This window comes from Bubalus bubalis, chromosome 14, assembly GCF_019923935.1.
Source record: "Bubalus bubalis isolate 160015118507 breed Murrah chromosome 14, NDDB_SH_1, whole genome shotgun sequence".
Lineage (NCBI taxonomy): Eukaryota > Metazoa > Chordata > Mammalia > Artiodactyla > Bovidae > Bubalus > Bubalus bubalis.
Window position 1 is genome coordinate 11,016,104 of NC_059170.1, and position 21,719 is coordinate 11,037,822.

The window sequence follows — 21,719 nt, forward strand, 5'->3', positions numbered from 1 at the left end:
TACTATAAATTTTCTATGTAGCTTAGATTACCATAAATGTAAAAAGAAAAGAAAAAGCAGGTTACCAAAAAAGTAAGTGGAATTCAATTTAAATTTTAAAAATATATGAATCATGGAAGGATAGTCAATAAAAGTGGTTCTGTGGTTAGACTGGGGTGGGTGAAGACAGAGGCAAGAGGAAATGATGAGTTTTTTTTTTCCTTCTTAATTGGATTTGCTGGTTTTCCTACAATTATTGTCTGAATTTTGCATCCCCACAAAATTCATATGTTGAAGCCCTAAGCCCTAGTGTGACTGTATTTGGAGGTGGGGTGTTTATGGAAATAATCAAGATACCTAATAGGACTGGTGTCTTTTAAGAGGAAGAAACACCAGATCTCTCTCTCTCTTCTCTTTCGAGCACCACAGAAAGGCCACCTGGGGACATAGTGAGGAGGTGACCTTCGACAAGCCACAAGAGAGATCTCCCCAGAAACCAACCCTGGCAGGACTTTGATCTTGGACTTTCAGCTCCCAGAACTGTGAGAAAGTACATTTCTGTTTTTTAAGCCACCAATTTGTGATGCTTTGTTAAGGCAGCCAGAACAAGATTAATACACCTACAACAGAAATGCATAATTTAAATATTTTCAAAAGAATTAAAAGTTGATTAAAAAAAAAAAAAGATACTGCTGGATTTCCCTTTACTCTTGGAAGCAAAGCTGGTTTTGGTTCCCACACTACAGGCTTCAAAGAGGGAGGAATTAGCGTGGTCTGTGTCTGACTCTCTGCAACCCTATGGACTGTAGCCTGCCAGGCTCCTCTGTCCATGTGATTTTTCTGGTAAAAATACTGGAGTGAGTTGCCATTTCATACTCCAGAGGATCCTCCCCACCCAGGGATCGAACCCGCATCTCCTGCATTGGCAGTCGGAGTCTTTACCACTGAGGCATCTAGAAGCTGCTCTGTGTCCTGTAGCCAGACCCTTTACAGAAATCCCACAAGAAGAGTACTAATGTCCACACTTGACAGATGGGAAAACAGGCTCAGCAAATATGAAATGCCTAATCTCACATCACTATGTAGGGACCAGCCGAGCTCATGCTGGGCTCCAGGTCTACCGGATCCCCAGATACACCTGAGTTCTCTTCTCCTCCTACCACTGTCTGCATGGAGCAGGTGCTGAAATGGTCACAGACATGGGTGGCGTGGAGGTGGCCGACATCCTTCGGCCAGTAAGCATCAGTCAGGAGATTTTCCTTCCAAGTTCTGGGCAGGATGAATGGTTCTCCTGAAAGTTATTAATAGAAGTCACCTGAAGGAATTCACTGGGGAAAATCCTAACAGCAAATGCACCTAATGGCTACATTTATTACACCAGGAGCCCCTGACTCGGGAAGCTACAGGGATCAGGGAAATGCCATAAATGCCGTAAATATGAGGTTAACCAAGTATGAACCCACAGGGTGGGGTGGAAGCTGTGGCAAGTCATAGACCACAAGTCCCACCCTGTGGGGCCAGATGCTTCCTATATTGCCTTACGGGAAAGCAAACCCAGTTGCCAGTTATTCTGGGTTTTCAAGAACCTGGAAATGCAGAGGTTTGTGGGAAATTGTTCAATTAAAATTTTTTTTGTAGATTAAAAAAAAAGCCACAGGACAAGCATAACAAAACGACTTGTGAGTCAGAGTTAAACTCTCGTACAGTTAGTTTGAAGCCTCTGCTTTTGATAATTTAATTTTTGCCACAATCCTGGAGGCAGTGTGTTAGTTAATGTAGCACTAGCCACCGTAACAGCTAAACTGCCAAGTCATAGTGGCTTGACGCAGTTGAAGTTTATTTTTTCACTCATATTGGTCCAGTTAGCAGCAGGTGAGGAGAGAGGCAGGGAGTGCAGTCAATCTGCCTCTGTGGCTTCAGAGATCACCCAGGCATTGACATCCAATGGGCATTGATCACTAACGGGCAGATGGTGAAGAGAGAAAACTGAAGACCAGATGAGCACTCCTTACTCTGACCACCTACTGTTGGACAGAATGCTGTGGCCACCTCACTTGAACACAGATTAGAGCTGGGTATGTAAGTCCCTGGCCTGTGGCAGCCACTTTCCAACAACTCTATTCTGCAGACTCATTCACAGATCTTATCCATCCCTGCCTCAGGCAGTTATTATCATCTATGGTTTATCAGTGGAGATCCAAATCCCATAGAGACAAATCGACCCATGAGAAGTCACATAGCCAGGAGCATTGTCTTTCCAATCGAGGGATCATTTTTCTATCTTAACCTTTCCCAAACTTGCCATCTCGTGAGCATATACAGATTGTTAATATACAGATTCCTAGCCCTCATCCCAGACCCTGAACTGAATGTCTTGGGGGAGAATGTGGTAACTTGTACTTTCACTGAGAATCCCAGGATGCACCCTGGAATTGTCTGGGCAACTTTGTTAAATGCTAATCTCTGGGTTCTAACCCCTAGAAACTCTCATTCAGTTGGTCCATAGGGAGGGTCCTTGATGTGGATCTGTTGTCAAGCTCTCAGGTGACTCTGATGTGCAGCCAACACTCAGAAACACGGCCTCTGGTCCCCAGTCTAATGGGGCTGGGGGAGATTTACAAACTAAAGCAGCAAGAGAGAGGAAAGAAGGAAGGGAAGGAATGAGGGAGGAAGAAAGGGAGGGATATCACGTGATTCTCAATCTTCAGAATCAGCATTAAAAAAAAACACAACTTTTGGCCACACCACATGTGAGATCTTAGTTCCCCAAACAGGGGATCGAACCCATGCCCTCTGAGGTGGAAACATGGAGTCTTAACCACTGGACCACTAGGGAAGTCCCAGAATCAGCATTTAAAAAAAAAACTCTTCAAATGATTCTAATATACAATGTTGAGACCTACAGAATAAATGGACCATAAGATTCTGATTCAGTAGATTTGGAGTGAGCCAAACTTTCCGTATTTTTAAAGTGGAGACTATGATTCCACTGCCCTAGGGCTTTGCTACTCAAAGTCCTAGCTGAAGTATTAGTGCATCACTGGGAGCTTGTAAGCAGACTCTCAGGCCCTCCCCTCAACCTGCTAAATTAAACCCACAATTCAACAAGACCCTGAGGAGATGAGCACATACATGAATGGGAGAGGCACTGGTCTCAGGCTCACAAGTTTTTGCCGGGAGGACAGCAGTTTAGTCCTTCAGTCAGGGCCGGTCCAGCTTCTCTCTCATCTCCACTCACCCCCTTTTGAGGCTGCAGAACCTTTTCTAGTGTCACCAGCATAGTCTCTCCTCAAAAGGTAGACTATTCTCAAAGGTCTGGGCCTTGCTGCCCCCATTCCATGGGCAGATGCTCTTGGACACTTTGTTAGAAGGTCTGGGCATGCGCACTGGTTGATGACTCAACAGGGGGCTTGCAGATCCCTCCTCCCAGGGCAGGACATCACAGATGTGAGACATTGACTTGAGGACCAGATCGTGGTTGCTTCACAGGAAGATCTCTTTATGAACTCCCCTGGTCGTCCAGGGGCTAAGAGTCCACATTTCCAATGCAGGAAGCCTGAAGTTCAATCCCTGGTCAGGGAACTAGACCCCACATGCCGAAACTAAGAGTTCATATGCCACGGCTAAAGATCCTGAGTGCTGAAACTAAGACCTAGTGCGTGTAAATTAATTAAATAAATATTTTTTAGAAAGAGGAAGACGATCTCTTTAGATCTGCAGGTTGGAGAAGGCAGACTTGTTTTGTGAGGTTCTGGGGCCAATCAGAGGAAGTCATAGGGATGGAGGTTGCAGTTCAATAGAAGGAAAAGTTTCAAACGAGCAGGAAGGGACTGAGTCAAGCAGAGGGAGCCTCTTGTTCCTGGAAGTTGAATGGCCATCGTTCAGAGGCACCTGGATGCAACCTCTGGATTGGATGTGAGCTTGGGGGAGACCCCTGCTTGAGGCTGAAACATATAGCCTTCCCTCCCCGGAAGGCAGGGAGGCTCAGTCAGGAAGTGAGAGGACCAAGATAATTCAGGGTTCCACTGTGCCCGTCAATCATGAAGGCCGTTTGGCTAAATACAAACTATTTTTGGTGCATGAAATAATTTCGCTGTGCGTCTCCACTAGTTTGAAAGCTCAGTGAGGACAGGGGCTGGGCTGCTGGTGGGGTCCATAGCACCTGACATAGAGTCTGGCATGTGAGAGCATCTGCCTAGAAAATGTTTGTTGATGTAAATGTAAGTGGCTGAAAGTGAAAAGTGAAAATGTTAAAATGGCTGAAAATAGGTTTAATCTTTTCTGTCTGTGAATGGTAATTTTTGTGCACTCCTTTTGTGTCCTTTAAAGTGTTTTTTGTCAGGTGTTCAGATTGAGTTTTCCTTGTTTTCTCATTAAGTTCTAATTTTTTTTCATCTAGCCTCTCTCTACATGGTATTCACTGTAATGGTAAAACAACTGAAATATCCTAAATGGCTCATGAGAGGGAGTTTGCTAAATCATTGGTGGGGGACAGGGGTTGGGGAGGGAACTTCCTTATCGGTCCCAGGGTTAAAACTCCGCACTGCTAATGCAGGGGGGCTTGGGTTTGATCCCTGGTCAGAGAACTAGATCTCCCATACCGGAAGTAAATATCTGGCATGCTACAGAGAAGATTGAAGATCCCACATGCTGAAACTAAGACCCAGCACAGTTAAATAAATAAATATTAAAAAAAATTATTCCTGAACTCTCTTCCCCCAAAGCCTATTCACCAATATACATTAAAAACTTCGTAGCTGGAAGGATCCCAACAAGACGTCAACAGCATGGTCTCTGGATGTAGGGTAGTATGAGTGTTCTCCAGGAATTCTCTACATGCTAGTTTTTGCTTGGCTCTATCTTCTGACTTTTTCTGTTCTGAGCATCTATTACTTTTGAGTAAGAAAAACTAGCCAACAGGAGCTGGACCCGTTCTAAATTGATTTTCAACCTCTCATTTATTTTAGCCAGCTTTATCTAATTGACTGTATATTGTCACCTTGCTTATTTAACTTATATGCAGGGTACATCATGAGAAATGCTGAACTGGATGAAGCACAAGCTGAAATCAAGATTGCTGGGAGGAAGATCAATAACGTCAGATATGCAGGTAACACCACTCTTATGGCAGGAAGCGAACGAGAACTAAAGAGCCTCTTGATGAAAGTGAAAGAGGAGAGTTAAAAAGTTGGCTTAAAACTCAACATTCAGAAAATTAAGATCATGGCATCTGGTTCCATCACTTCATGCAAATAGATGGGGAAATAGTGGAAACAGTGACAGACTTTATTTTTTGGACTCCAAAATCACTGCAGATGGTACTTCAGCCATGAAATTAAAAGACGCTTGCTCCTTGGGAGAAAAGCTATGACCAACCTAGATAGCATATTAAAAAGCAGAGACATTACTTTGCCAACAAAGGTCCATCTAGTCAAAGCTATGCTTTTTCCAGTGGTAATGTATGGATGTGAGAGTTGGACTGTGAAGAAAGCTGAGCACCAAAGAACTGATGCTTTTGAACTGTGGTGTTGGAGAAGACTCTTGAGAGTCCCTTGGACTGCAAGGAGATCCAGCCAGCCCATCCTAAAGGAAATCAGTCCTGAATATTCATTGGAAGGTGAAACTCCAATACTTTGACCACCTGATGCGAAGAACTGACTCATTTGAAAAGACCCTGATGCTGGGAAAGATTGAAGGCAGGGGGAAGCCTGGCATGGTGCAGTCCATGGGGTCCCAAAGAGTCAGACATGACTGAGTGACTGAACTGAACTGATCTAATTGACAATGTTTTTATTTGTGAAAATTTCACATTGGAAAAAAAAAGTTAATGTTACCAATAACCAATGAGCAAGGAAGCTGATAGCCAAAGAAGTAAACGGCTTTCTGTGTCCCAGAGAAGCAGCCGGTCAGGGGCAGAACGCAGGCCCTGACTTGCTGATGGGCACTCCTTCCCTCACCGCGCTCCTTTCCCTGCCCTCTGGGAGCCTCCAACAGCGCCCTCTCTCTCTTCTTGTCTTCCTCCCTCTCTCTTTCATTAAGTCACAATTCAGGAGTGTTTCAGACATCCATCATCCATGGCTTCACAGGCTGGCCATTCTGCTGTGTGGGGTCTGTGTGGATTCCAGAGACCAGACAGAGTCCTTAGCCCAGGCAGCCTCTTTCATCTGCCCTTTGCTGTGCTGTGCTGTGCTTAGTCCCTCAGTCATGTCCGACTCTTTGTGACCCCATGGACTGTAGCCCGCCAGGCTCCTCTGTCCATGGGGATTCTCTAGGCAAGAATACTGTAATGGGTACAATACCCAGAAATTGAACCCGGTTTCCTGCATTGCAGGCAGGCTCTTTATCAGCTGAGCGACCGGGGAAGCACTCATCTGCCCTTACTTCCTGTAAAACCACAGCAGGCTGCAGAGCAAATGCACCGAACTGCTGACGGAAGTCCTGCCCACCCATCCAGCCCCAGGACAGGAGCTGTCTGCCCACTTCATAAAGCTTTTTAAAAATGTGTTTATTTTGGCCACTGTGCACAGCATGCAGGATCTCAGTTCCCAGACCAGGGATGGAACTGGTGCCCCTGCATGGGAAGCCAGATTCCTAACCACTGGACCACCTGTCTGCCCACGTTTAAAGTCTGCTTTGGGAGCTCTGCAAAGGCTGAAGGCAGGCCTATGTATTTCTGCCACCTGGGATATTACCTGGGAGGATCCAGGTAATACTGACAAGTCCTCCACAGGCACTTCCTCTAGGCTGGCTGTGGCTTGCTCTGAGCCAAGTAAAAGGAATGGGGCTCTTCTTCCTTGGCATTTTGGGTTGGGCTTGGGTTGGGCTTGGGATGGGGCTGTAGCCCTTTTTTCATTTGGATAAGGCTCAGTGGAGGTCAAAGCTAATCAAAGCTATGGTTTTTCCAGTAGTCATGTATGGATGTGAGAGTAGGACCATAAGGAGATCAAATCAGTCAATCCTAAAGGAGATCAACCCTGAATATTCATTGGAAGGACTGATGCTGAAGCAGAAGGTCCAATACCTGATGTGAAGAGCTAACTTACTGGAAAAGACCCTGATGCTGGGAAAGATTGAAGGCAAAAGGAAAAGGGGGTGACAGAGGATGAGATGGTTAGATAGCATCACTGATTCAATGGACATGAGTTTGAGCAAACTCTGGGAGTTAGTGAAGGAAAGGGAAGCCTAGTATGCTGCAGTCCATGGGATCACAAATAGTCGGATATTACCTAGCAACTGGAAAACGACAGTGGAGGGAACGTGAGAGTGTCCCTGCTGCTCCAGAGCCCATGCCAGCAGCCCCAGGCTCTACAGAAGCCCAGTAAAGGCTGACCATGCTGCCTGGGAGATATGTGGGTGAGTGGATCTCAGGTTTCACAGCTGAGAAAGGAGCCTGAGGATTTTTTTTTTTTCCTGGCTTCTGGGCAGATGAGTGCATGGCAGGTGTTCCAGGGACCCTAAGGTCAGCCTGGGGATACATTTTGTCCTGGAGCCCTGGTCTGTGGTGAGGCATGTCTCTGGGCTAAAATGATTCTCGGAGGCGGCTCCTGGGCCTGGGTGTCTGCTGGGAGAAGGTGCTTTGGAAGAGCAATCAAGAAATTCTGAAGGCAGAGGATGGGGGACTTGAACCTGAAATACTGGCAGCTTTTCTGTTCTGAGCATCTATTCTTTTTGAATAAGAAAAACTAACCAATAGGCACTGGACCTGTTCTAAACTCTATTTTCAATTTCTCATTTGTTTTAGCCAGCTTTATCTAATTGATCATATTTTTATTTGAGAAAATTGTACCCATGGGAAAATGGACCAGGCAGGAAGCAAGTTAACACAGACATACAAACCCTATCTAGGGTTTGTGGGACACCTCAGTTAATTTATTACCGTTATAAAAGGTAATGTATGCGGAAGCACCTTGGGCAGGAAACCATCTCCCACCACTCAGAGAAATGTGTTAAATAAAAGTGACCTTATAAAAGGAAGGGCAGCCACAACAGGCAGACTTAAACACACTCATCTCACTGATGGAGAAGGTGCAGGGAGGTGGGCCTGAGTGTGTAAATGGGTGATAATCTTTCATTCAGGCAACTTATCAGTGTGTTACTGGAGACTTTAAACAGTTCATACCTTCTCACTCAAGTGTTCCAGGTATAAAATTCTACTCTAAACAAATAATCATTCTTACATACATACACACACACGTTTTTATGTGTATGCATGTGTGTGTGCCAAGTTTCTTCAGTCGTGAAAAAAGGGCTACAGCCCCATCCCAAGCCCACCGGGCTCCTCTGTCCATAGGATTCTCATGCCCTCATCCAGGGGATCTTCCCGACACAGGGACTGAACCCATGACTCTTACGTCTCTTGCAGTGCCATCTGGGAAGCCCTTTGATGTGTGTGTGTGTGTGTGTGTGTGTGTGTGTGTGTGTGTGTATGTTAGTAGCTCAGTTGTATCCGACTCTTTGCAACCGCATGGACTATAGCACGCCAGGCTCCTCCATCCATGGAATTCTCCAGGCAAGAATACTGGAGAGGGTTGCCATTTCCTTCTCCAGGGGATCTTCCCAAACCAGGGATTGAACCTGGGTCTCCTGCATTTCAGGCAGACTCTTTACCATCTGAGTCACCAGGGAAGCCCCCTTTTATGTGTATATGCACACAAACAAGGGTTTTTCAGCTCAGAGTTCTTCTCATTTTTATAGTTGTTTTTATCGAAGTATAATATACATACAAAAAAATGCACGTGTCCTAAGAGTACAGTTTGATGAATTTTCATAACTAGGAAGGCCCATGGACCCAGCACCCAGATCGAGAAACTGTATGTTATGAGCATCCCAGACAGCCCCTCTGCTCCACTCTTCAAATCACTTCTGCCCCCCACCCCCACCATGTAACCTTGACCCTGACTTTTTTTTTCTGACTTTTAAGAGCATCAATTAGTTCTATTTTTTGCATTTTATATAAATGGAATATAAATGGTACATGCTCTTTTTCAGAGTTCTTTATTATGAAAACTCACACACATACAACACACACACACACACAACTGTCCAAAAAATGAAGCAATGGTTAACTACAGAAGAAATTATATTTACGTAATGGACTAGAATTCAGTCATTAAAATTACGTTTTTGGGGATTATTTTGTGCCTTGTAAGATGCTTCCAATAGTTAACAGGAAAAAAAGCAGAATATAAAACTGTATATAAGTTTATTGGCAATTAAAATAGATACACTAATAATAATTATAATAACAGCAGTTGACATTTGTTGGACACGCACCAGGAACCAGGCAGTGTCCTATTTCATCACTCACTCAGTTCTCTTCAAGCCCTCTGAGGTGGAGCCGCTATCATTAGCCCCATTTTTCAGAGCAGTAAATGGAGGTACCAGGCTTGGGCAGCATGCCAAGGCCACACAGAGGGGTAGATGTGGTGAAGTCAGACTTCTAACAGGGCCAGCCTGGCTCTTAGGCACATCACAACACTGTGACAAAATGCAGACGGGGTTCATCCCCGGGTGCCGGCACTGGGGGAGAAAGTCTGCTGACGGCCACAGAGCCTCCCAGGGCTTCTCTCCTCAGAACCTGAATCCTGTGCAGAGGGGCACGGGGGGAGGGTGTCGCAAATGCGTGGCATCTGATGACCGTGCCCCAGAGAGGCTGCCTGCAAATTCCTGGCACCTGGGAAAGGCTCTGTCCCCAGGCCGATGATGTCTGGCCGATTCAGCATTTTCTTCTGTTGAGTGAGCTGACCGCCTTGCAGTCAATTCCTTTTCCACTCAAGCAAATCAGAGTGGATTCCTGTATGCTCTGACACAGGTTCATCCAAGGGAGTGAAGGGGAGGTAAGAAGCATGGTGCGGGGTGGTAAGAAGCATGGTGCGGGGAGGCCCCGGCACGGCAGAAGGGCAGAATAGGAGCCTGGGGAGGAGACAGAACAGGAGAAGCAGCAAGGATGGCCCTGGATGCAGAGACCACAGAAACTGGGAGGGGACTGAGTTAAGGAGGCCACGTCCAGTGTCGGAAGGTGCACAGAACTCGAGCAATGTTAAGAACTGAGAAAGGGGCTGCTGGATTCAGCAGCAAGGAAGCCTCTCCTGCCCTTGGCCACAAGCACTTCAGTGTGGATGGAAGTCTGGTTGATGAATGAGAATCAAAGAGGAAGAGACATTGACTGTGGTTCTAAAGGGGAGATAAAGACAGGTGTTTAAGGGAAATCCAGGTAGAAGGGGGCTCTGTGGGTTTGGGTTTTGTGGGTTTTTTGTTTTCATTTTTTTTCAATATGGGAGAAGACACATGGTGTGTTTACACGTACAGAAAAAATAGTGTGAGTTTCCCGAGAAGGTATGAGAGACATGCACCAGTGTGACACTATGCTGGGGGCTGGTCTCGGAGGGAAGACCCTCTGAAGAGGAGGAAGGGGAAGAGAATGGCTGCAGAGACAGGCAAAGATGAAAGGATGAAGGACAAGATCTCCAGTGGCGTCTGAGGACACACCAAAAAAAAAGGTGCACTTGTTTTTGTGTGAAACCTTTTCCTTTTCCCTCAAGCAGAATAAGATGCTCATGAATTATACGTGAATGTCAACACTTGAGAGGGCAGACTGGGTTAGAGCACAGGCAGGGCAAGGAAAGAATTCTCAGGAGTCAAGGCTGAGCCAGGAAACCTTGACACAGCAGCTCAAATGTATCAACAAGAGTAAGCTGAAGACTATCGAGACACAGCTTCATTCAAATTAAAAAACAAAAACAAAAACAAAACCCGCCATTGTGAAGTTGGTAGCTAAGTATGAGAGCCTCGAGGCTTTAGCTCAACAGCTTCAGAGCAGGACTTTTTAAATCTGCTGCTCTTGTTTTGCGTAGGTAAGACAGGGACAGGATTCAAAAATCAGAACACAAGGTCCAGGCAAAGAAGTCTGGCTGCCCCCACCCCACCCTTCTCTGACCTGCTTCTCTTGCTGTCCTGCACGTATTTTCATTCTTTATTCAGACATGAGTAACACAAATAAATATTCTTAGCTTGCATCTTTTTCCCTTCCTTCCTCCCTCTTTCTCCATTTCTTTTTTTCCTTTCCTTCCTTCCTTTCCCTTTTTCTTTTTACTGCCTGTATCTCGGAGGGCTCTCCTAAGTCTATGGAGAGCTTCCCATTTCCAGCTACCTACACTCCTGCAGGCGGCTGCACCACAGTTTGGGTGTCTAGTCTGTACAGATGGACACGTGGGTTGTTTCCATACTTTTGCTCTTACAACCAATGCTGCAATAGCTAACCTTTACACAAGTCATCGCATAGACGTACAGATGTCATCTGCAGGGTGGGGTTACTAGACTTGTCACTTTAATACTGTAATCATGCAATCCCTCCAGCAATATCTGAGAGAGCCTGTTGCTTCTTGCCCCCATGGCCTACCTCCAACCCCACCCGATGTGCAAACTTTGGGATTGCTGCCAACCAGAGGTTAAAATTGGTGTCTCTGTGCACTTTTAATAAGCATTCATCTTTTGCAAATTAAAACTGAGCATCTTTTCATGTTTGTCATTTGAATTTCTTTTTCTGTGAACTATCTGTTTACATCCTTGGCTCCTTTTCTCTGTTTTGCTGCTGCAGAAGTTCTTAACCAGGGTTTTTTTCCAGAGGGTCTTGTGACTCAGATAAGGTTAAGAACTAAGGGATAAAAAGAATAGTCACCCTAATCCAATACATATCTTGTGTTATACGTTAAGAGGACTTTTTTTAAGTTTTAAAAACATTTATTGAAATTTAATACATATACAGAAAAATGTATTTATACTATGTCACAGCTTGATGAATCTTCACAAACTGAACACACTCCTATAATCGACATGAAATCAAGAAACAGAATTACCAGCACACCAGGAAGTAAGTAATCCTTCTCAATAAATAATCCCTCTGGTCCTCACCATTTACAGACTCTTTTCTTCTGTAGTTTCATTGCTTGATTCTATTTCTTGACCTTAATACCTTCCTGATGTCATCATTCAGTTTCCATGACAAAGCTGAATGAAACTTGAGCAAGAAGGCAAGTGATTCACAACTCTCAGTCTTCAACAGTTTTGAAAACTCACTCTTCTCTGTAAAAGGGTTTTATTACAGAAGGGACGATCTTACGGCTCCCCCTGCTGGTGACCAGTTCAGTTCAGTTCGGTTCATTCGCTCAGTCGTGTCTGACTCTTTGAGACCCCATGAATCACAGCAGGCCAGGCCTCCCTGTCACACAAACTCATGTGCATCAAGTCGGTGATGCCATCCAGCCGTCTCATCCTCTGTCGTCCCCTTCTCCTCTTGCCCCAATCCCTGCCAGCATCAGGGTCTTTTCCAGTGAGTCAACTCTTCACATGAGGTAGCCAAAGTATTGGAGTTTCAGCCTCAGCATCAGTCCTTCCAATGAACACCCAGGACTGGTCTCCTTTAGAATGGACTGGTTGGATCTCCTTGCAGTCCAAGGGACTCTCAAGAGTCTTCTTCAGCACCACAGTTTAAAAGCATCAGTTCTTTGGCACTCAGCTTTATTCACAGTCCAACTCTCACATCCATACATGACCACTGGAAAAAGCATAGCCTTGACTAGATGGGCCTTTGTTGGCAAAGTAATATCTCTGCTTTTTAATATGCTATCTAGGTTGCTCATAACTTCCTTTTCAAGGAGTAATTTTATTTTTAAAATTTAAAATTTCATTTAAAATTTTAAATTTCATTTAAAATATTTAATTTCATGGCTGCGATCACCATCTGCAGTGATTTTAAAGCCCCCCCAAAATAAAGTTTGACACTGTTTCCATTGTTTCCCCATCTATTTCCCATGAAGTGATGGGACCAGATGTCATGATCTTCATTTTCTGAATGTTGAGCTTTAAGCCAACTTTTTCACTCTCCTCTTTCACTTTCATCAAGAAGCTTTTTAGTTCTTCACTTTCTGCCATAAGAGTGGTGTCATCTGAATATCTGAGGTTATTGATATTTCTCCTGGCAATCTTGATTCCAGCTTGTGCTTCTTCCAGCCCAGCGTTTCTCATGATCTATTCTGCATATAAGTTAAATAAGCGGGGTGACAATATACAGCCTTGACGTACTCCTTTTCCTATGTGGAACCAGTCTGTTGTTCCATGTCCAATTCTAACTGTTGCTTCCTGACCTGCATATAGGTTTCTCAAGAGGCAGGTCAGGTGGTCTGGTATTCCCATCTCTTTCAGAATTTTCCAGTTTATTGTGATCCACACAGTCACAGGCTTTGGCATGGTCAATAAAGCAGAAATAGATGTTTTTCTGGAACTCTCTTGCTTTTTCCATGATCCAGCTGGTGACCAGTAGTTACCAGGAAAAGCCTCCCATCTCCTCTCCAGGCTCTTGAGGATGCAGTTTAGGACTCGAGTCGCTGTAGACTTTCTGTGAACCAGTGCACAGGGGTGTCTAGTACAAATTGCCACTTACCTCTACAAGGATTAAATCATCTGCTGTTGCTGCTGCTGATTTTCAACACCCCCTGAAAGGAGTTCAGGGTGGAGAGCAGAAATGAGGCACTCTGCTCTGGGAAAAACGGGCAGAACAGGTCTTCAGATAGTTGGACACTTTGAGGAGCCCACTTTATGAGCCCAATTCCTGTATCTCTTCAAATCTAGAAAAGCACTAAAATCCTTCATGGTGACAACTACTCCTCATGATTAGCAGAAACTCTGCAAAAAGTATGACTCGACTGCACGCACACCAAAACCACATACTTACTAGCCTTCCCCCTGCCTCTTTGAGCCCTTTCTCAGTGCTGTCTGAAATGCTGTCTCCTGGGCTGTGGTCTTCATTTTGCTCCAAATAAAACTTAGCTCACAGCTCTCCTGTTGTGCATTTTTTAAGTCAGCAGAGGGATACAGTGAGGTCACTTAGCAAGACAACCAGAAGTCCCCTTTCCTTTCCCATTCCCTCAGTCAACATCTGAGGAAGGCAATGATCAACTAATGGACCATAACAGCTTTGGGGGCTAAGAACAGAATGATAGGAAAGTGCAGTTAATCTTTGCTTCCCCACCTCTTGCCTCAGTTCAGTTCAGTTACTGTCGTGTCCGACTCTTTGCGACCCCATGAATCATAGCATGCCAGGCCTCCCTGTCCATCACCAACTCCCAGAGTCCACTCAAACCCATGTCCATTGAGTTGATAATGCCATCCAACCATCTCATCCTCTGTCGCCCCCTTCTCCTCCTGCCCTCAACCTTTCCCAGCATCAGGGTCTTTTTCAATGAGTCAGCTCTTTGCATCAGGTGGCCAAAGTATTGGAGTTTCAGCTTCAACATCAGTCCTTCCAATGAAATCCCAGGACCGATCTTTAGAACGGACTGGTTGGATCTCCTTGCAGTCCAAGGGACTCTCAAGAGTCTTCTCCAACACCACAGTTCAAAAGCATCAGTTCTTCGGCGCTCAGCCTTCTTCACAGTCCAACTCTCATATCCATACGTGACCACAGGAAAAACCATAGCCTTGACTAGACGAACCTTTGTTGGCAAAGTAATGTCTCTGCTTTTGAATATGTTATCTAGGTTGGTCATAACTTTCAAGGAGCAAGCGTCTTTTAATTTCATGGCTGCAGTCACCATCTGCAGTGATTTTGGAGCCCCAAAAAATAAAGTCTGACACTGTTTCCCTATCTATCTGCCATGAAGTGATGGGACCGGATGCCATGATCTTAGTTTTCTGAATGTTGAGCTTTAAGCCAACTTTTTCACTCTCCTCTTTCACTTTCATCAAGAGGCTTTTTAGTTCCTCTTCACTTTCTGCCATAAGGGTGGTGTCATCTGCATATCTGAGGTTATTGATATTTCTCCCGGCAATCTTGATTCCAGCTTGTGCTTCTTCCAGCCCAGCATTTCTCATGATGTACTCTGCATATAAGTTAAATAAGCAGGGTGACCTCTTGCCTATTCTTCACCAAACAAGGGACTGTTGTGAAGGGCCCTGCTGACTAATATTAACTTGTCAAAGGAGCCAACAGCACAAGTTACGGGGCTCAAAAGCCTGCAGGCAAATAATTATTTACTGAGCAAGATGATGGACTGATCAATTGGTGGGCTCTCACTCACTCAGTAGATTCTGTAGCATACTCTGTGCCAGGTACCCCGGTCATATGATGCAGTGCCACCGATGATGGGGAAACGTGAGGGCCAGGGGAGCACCAGGTATAGGGACATTCAACCCTGCAGGGGAAATAGAGGTTGGGGTGGGGCGGGAATGGGGGAAAGCTGGAGGAAATATGCTTCTTGCTCTCTGGAAGCTTAGAATCTAGTTAGAGACACAAGAAATGTATGAATAAAAGGCTAAAAAAAACTAACTTGAGGTGGTGCCTGGAGTTGAGAAATGTCACTTGGGACTCCAGGCACCTCATTTTGGAGCCCTGGAGATGGAGAGGGGCCCTGGGCTGACAAAGCTGAGAGGGGGTAGACAGAAGAGCTGGAAGCCCTTTAGTTGCTGTGAAGAATCAAAAAAAAAAAAAAAAAAAAGATGTCTAGGAAGCCATCAGGCCACTAAGTGGGATCTCAGGGAGGAAAGAGCTGGGAGGGTCATCACCACCCAGGATATGTCCTTAGGGCTGCGGGTCCAAGAACTCTGCCGTGTCAGGGGCCCCAGATCTGAACAAATTCAAGGACATGGACTCAATGAATATTGGCTGGTGACCTAGAGATCTGATGCCAGTTTATTCATGTACAAAGGAAAGGTACCTTCCCCACAACTGGAATGCTTACTGCTTGCCTCCCAGGGTTCCCCTCACCTTTTAAAAAAAATATTTGGCAAAATATGAATGGCAACCCACTCCAGTGTTCTTGCCTGGAGAATCCCGTGGACAGGGGAGCCTGGTGGGCTGCAGTCCATGGGTCACAAGAGTAGGACACAACTTAGTGTCTAAACCACCACCACCATGAAGTCTTAGCTACTGGAACTCCAAGGAAGTAACCCCCTGCCCCACTTGTTTATTTCCTCCTGATAGTTCCCACCTCTCCAGGGGAGGGGGGAGGGCCTTACCCTCCCTAGGGCTTCATCGGCCACCTGCGTGTTGACTCTACAATCTCTTTCCAGTCCAAATCTCTCACTTGAACTTCAGACCCATGTCTCTTCCTGATCCTTGGACACCTCCATGTGGCTGCCCCCAGAATCTCTCAAGGTCAATGTGCCTAAACTGAGCTCATCATTTAGAAGTATTCTATCACAGGAAGGTACAGCCCATGTGAGAGCAGACTCTAGCCTGAGCGCCTCTGTTCAAATTCCAAATCCACCACTCAGCAGCTGTGTGACCTTAGGCACACAAGTTACTTAGCTTCTCTTGGCTTCAGTTTCCTCATCTGGAAAATGAAGATGATCCTTATTGCCAAATTCAGACATATTGAAGAAAGCAGGGAAAACCACTAGACCATTCAGGTATGACCTAAATCAAATCCCTTATGATTATACAGTGGAAGTGAGAAATAGATTTAAGGGACTAGATCTGATAGATAGAGTGCCTGATGAACTATGGAATGAGGTTCGTGACATTGTACAGGAGACAGGGATCAAGACCATTCCCATAGAAAAGAAATGCAAAAAAGCAAAATGGCTGTCTGGGGAGGCCTTACAAATAGCTGTGAAAAGAAGAGAAGTGAAAAGCAAAGGAGAAAAGGAAAGATATAAGCATCTGAACGCAGCATTCCAAAGAATAGCAAGAAGAGATAATAAAGCCTTTTTCAATGATCAATGCAAAGAAATAGAGGAAAACAACAGAATGGGAAAGACTAGAGATCTCTTCAAGAAAATCAGAGATACCAAAGGAACATTTCATGCAAAGATGGGCTCAATAAAGGACAGAAATGGTATGGCCCTAACAGAAGCAGAAGATATTAAGAAGAGATGGCAAGAATACACAGAAGAACTGTACAAAAAAGAGCTTCACGACCCAGATAATCATCATGGTGTGATCACTGACCTAGAGCCAGACATCCTGGAATGTGAAGTCAAGTGGGCCTTAGAAAGCATCACTACGAACAAAGCTAGTGGAGGTGATGGAATTCCAGTTGAGCTATTCCAAATCCTGAAAGATGATGCTGTGAAAGTGCTGCACTCAATATGCCAGCAGATTTGGAAAACTCAGCAGTGGCCGCAGGACTGGAAAAGGGCAGTTTTCATTCCAAACCCAAAGAAAGGCAATGCCAAAGAATGCTCAAACTACCGCACAATTGCACTCATCTCACATGCTAGTAAAGTAATGCTCAAAATTCTCCAAACCCAGGCTTCATCAATAGGTGAACCGTGAACTTCCTGATGTGCAAGCTAGTGTTAGAAAAGGCAGAGGAACCAGCGATCAAATTGCCAACATCCGCTGGATCATGGAAAAAGCAAGAGAGTTCCAGAAAAACATCTATTTCTGCTTTATTGACTATGCCAAAGCCTTTGACTGTGTGGGTCACAATAAACTGTGGAAAATTTTGAAAGAGATGGGAATACCAGACCACCTGATCTGCCTCTTGAGAAATTTGTATGCAGGTCAGGAAGCAACAGTTAGAACTGGACATGGAACAACAGACTGGTTCCAAATAGGAAAAGGAGTACGTCAAGGCTATATATTGTCACGCTGTTTATTTAACTTCTATGCAGAGTACATCATGAGAAACGCTGGAGTGGAAGAAGCACAAGCTGGAATCAAGACTGCCGGGAGAAATATCAATAACCTCAGATATGCAGATGACACCACCCTTATGGCAGAAAGTGAAGAGGAACTAAAAAGCCTCTTGATGAAAGTGAAAGTGGAGAGTGAAAAAGTTGGCTTAAAGCTCAACATTCAGAAAATGAAGATCATGGCATCCGGTCGCATCACTTCGTGGGAAATAGATGGGGAAACAGTGGAAACAGTGTCAGACTTTGTTTTTCTGGGCTCCAAAATCACTGCAGATGGTGACTGCAGCCATGAAATTAAAAGATGCTTGCTCCTTGGAAGGAAAGTTATGACCAACCTAGATAGCGTATTCAAAAGCAGAGACATTACTTTGCCAACAAAGGTTCGTCTAGTCAAGGCTATGGTTTTTCCTGTGGTCATGTATGGATGTGAGAGTTGGACTGTGAAGGAAGCTGAGCACCGAGGAGTTGATGCTTTTGAACTGTGGTGTTGGAGAAGACTCTTGAGAGTCCCTTGGACTGCAAGGAGATCCAACCAGTCTCTTCTAAAGGAGATCAGTCCTGGGTGTTCATTAGAAGGACTGATGCTAAAGCTGAAACTCCAGTCCTTTGGCCACCTCATGCAAAGAGTTGACTCATTGGAAAAGATTCTGATACTGGGAGGGATTGGGGGCAGGAGGAGAAGGGGACGACAGAGGATGAGATGGCTGGATGGCATCACCGACTCGACGGACGTGAGTCTCAGTGAACTCCGGGATTTGGTGATGGATAGGGAGGCCTGGCGTGCTGCGATTCATGGGGTCGCAAAGAGTCGGACACGACTGAGTGACTGATCTGATCTGAAGGATAATCACATGGGCCCATTGTGAGAATTAAAATGAGTCTTCTGAAAAGCTAAAGGAAAAGCATAGGAAAATCTAAAGAAGTATTAGCTTTTGTTGTGATGTTGCACTTAATTGTGGTTCTTCGTCTGTCCTTTGTCAACTGGATTCGACAGTGACATTAGAAACCGGCAACAGAAACTTCCCAGGCAGTACAGTGGTTAAGACATCACACTTCCAGTGCAGAGATGAGGGGATGTGGACTTGATCCCTGGTCAAGGAACTAAGATCCCACATTCTGTGCTGTGTGGTGTGGCCAAAAAAAAAAAAAGAGAGAGAGAAATAGGCAACAATACCCACTCAGTTGCTCAGACTAGAAAGCAAATTGTTATTGTTGACTTCCTCTCCCTGCCCCTACTATTCACATGCAACTTCTTATTTTTTGACAATCAAAAGCTTTGATTTTAAAGTAAATTTATTTTCAATCAAAAGTCATCTTCCTATATAGATTATTTCTGCAGTATAATTTGATGGAGTTAAGTCTCCTCTATTCAATCACTTTCCTGGAGAAGGAAATGGCAACCCACTCTAGTATACGTGCCAGGATAATCCCATGGACAGATGAGCCTGGCTGGCTAGAGTCCATGTGGTTGCAAAGAGCTGGACACACTGAGCAACTGAGCACGCATTCAATCACTTATAAGATTCATGTAACAAGAAGGAAATACACTGTTGATGAAATCTTACAGCTACCTTAGCTTCTGATGGGCTTCCCTAGTGGCTTAAACAGTGAACAATCTGCCCACAATGCAGGAGACATGGGTTCAATCCCTGGGTTGAGAAGATGCCCTGGAGAAGGGAATGGCTACCCACCCCAGCACTCTTGCCTGGAGAATTCCATGGACAGAGGAGCCAGGCGTGCTACACAGTCCACGGGGTTGCAGAGTTGGACATGACTGAGCGAATAACTTTCATTTCATAGATTCTGATTAGATGGCATTACTATGTGCGTTAACACCAAGTCAATTTCCTGAACAGAAAGTCTCAACATAAGTTCAGGGCCTTTTCTCTGGCTAGAAAGATCCTGTGTTGCTGATGTAAGCGGCAGGCTTGGATTCTGGTCCCCTCAGGTCACGTGGTCTGTGGCTTCTCCGTCATTCTAAGTCAGGAGGTACCACACAGTGAGTCAGGCCTGTATCTAATGACCTGAAATTTCAGGCCACATCACTGAGGTTTGAGTTAACAGACTTTATTTCCTAGAGGCTCTCACCTTCCAAATGCTCCCGGAGAAGTGAGCCACATCCTCAGAAAGTATCCAACTTTATGATGGAAACATGCTTACCTAAAATGAAGCATTTAAAACCATTTTTAAATATTTTAATGCCATATGGGTATAAATAAGGTAAAATGAAGAATTCATCAAAACTGTATGGAGCACCTACTAACTTCCAGGATCTGTCTTAAGCTTTGGGAATTCAACTCATCTAGATACAGTCCTTGCCCTCAAGAATGTGTGGTTTTATCTGAAGCAATATTTTCAAATAGCTTAAGAACACATCTTTGGTCATGATGAAATTCACTTGGGAAATTCACTGAGGGGAAAAAAATGCATCATATTTTCCTTTTTTTTTTTTTTTTAAATAATTTTGGCCATGTGAGGCAACTAGAGGGATTACAGTTTCCTGACCAAGGACTAAACCCTAGCCATAGCAGTGAAAGTGCCAAGTCCTAATCACTAGACCACCAGGGATACTTTCCTGTTTCTTAATCTTTTCTAAGAGATGTTGAGAGATGGGCAGCAGTGGATGGCCAGGCTTTTGAGACTGTTTCAATCCTTATTTTGTCACTTTCTAGCACTGTATGACACAGGAAAATGGGCGACAGAACAAGTTATGAGTCCCAGTTATCCTCATCTGTAAAATGTGCAAAAACCACAGGAATATTAAATGTGCAAACATGTGCATGGCTGTTGCATAGTGGAGGACAGCCATTATTAGCATTATTAGGCTTGATGTTGGAAGTTCGCAATTAACAGGTTTTCTTCATCCGTTGTCAGTTACTGAGCCTCTCCCACTAACAAGATTTAGAATGTTTTACCCAGCGCCCATGGCATGCTTTAACAACCTTATCCAGTGACCTGTACATGGGTCAGGCCTTCCAAGATCTAGCTGTAGGTAGGTTAAATATACATTTTCAGCAGCCTATCTAGCTAAGTGATTATAGCTAAGGTATTGGGGAGTGGGAGGGTCCTGTTTTGGTTCTGGTGACAACTTCACATAAAGGTTGGGCCAGGACCAACTTTAGCCCATTCTATTGAGGAAAGCCATCTTTTCCCATACAGCGCTGATAGGTGCTCTGAGAGCTGCAGACGGGAGCTTGGGTGCGGTGAGGAGATGTACAGCGAACTCCGCAGAACCACTCCTCCTGATGGAGGGAGTGGCAGCTGAAGGGACGCCCACCCCTTCTCAGCCTGTCATGAGTCATACAAATAGACAAGATACTTAAAAATCACCTACTTAGGTGACCTGCCCAAACCTTTTCGCAAAATTTAGTATGCATGTGCGTCTCTCTGTCGAGATGGTCTACAGTTCTCCCCAGATTCTCAAAGGAGTCCATGCCTGGGAAAAAAACCCCCAAAACCGAGATTCGCTGAAATAGTCCGAATGGAGAAACTGAGGCCCAGAGATAAAAAAGCGAGTTGCCTCAAGTCAAACAACAGGGGTATACTAAAGGCATTTCAGTTCCGATTCCGGTGTCACGTTCATGGTTCTGACCGTGTCGAATACCTCCTCGATTTCTCTGCAGCCCTGGAAGATCCTTGGGAGGCGAGGGCTCTCTTCGCAGCTCTGGAGATGTCGCAGCAAGTCCAATTCGGGCGTAGAGGGGGCTCTCGCCAATCGCTCAGACGGAGTCTATTGCCGTGAAGATTCCCCCATCATGGCCTCACCCCGAGGAATCCCGCAGCCTTGTCAATTCCAGGTACACCACCAAACACCAGGAGACCCGCAGAAGTGGAGGCGGCTGGCTGGTGAAGCACGCCCACTCGCTCACCTGACCAAGCGGAAGAAGCGGGCAAGCCCCAAAAATCCCATCCCCAGCGAACCCTTCGCGGAGGGAGGAGCCAGTGAAGAGAATAACAGGAAATGACGTCAGGCGCACGTGTTTCACGAGGGGGCTGGCGCCAGGCTTTTGAGACGCGCGGCCACGGCCTCGCGCCTGCGCAGCCGCTGCCCTCCCCCGTCGCCGTGTCCCTGAGATGGGAGGAGAATGAGAAGGGGGCGGGGCGCG

The 21,719-nt window shown here is 45.3% G+C and overlaps 1 non-coding gene across 1 annotated transcript; it reads right to left on the bottom strand.

The window, feature by feature from the left end:
* Window positions 1–8,532: 8,532 nt before the first annotated feature.
* TRNAF-GAA lies at window positions 8,533–8,604 on the bottom strand. The gene has a single exon. It is a non-coding gene; the product is annotated as a tRNA-Phe (tRNA).
* Between the last annotated feature and the right edge of the window lie 13,115 nt (window positions 8,605–21,719).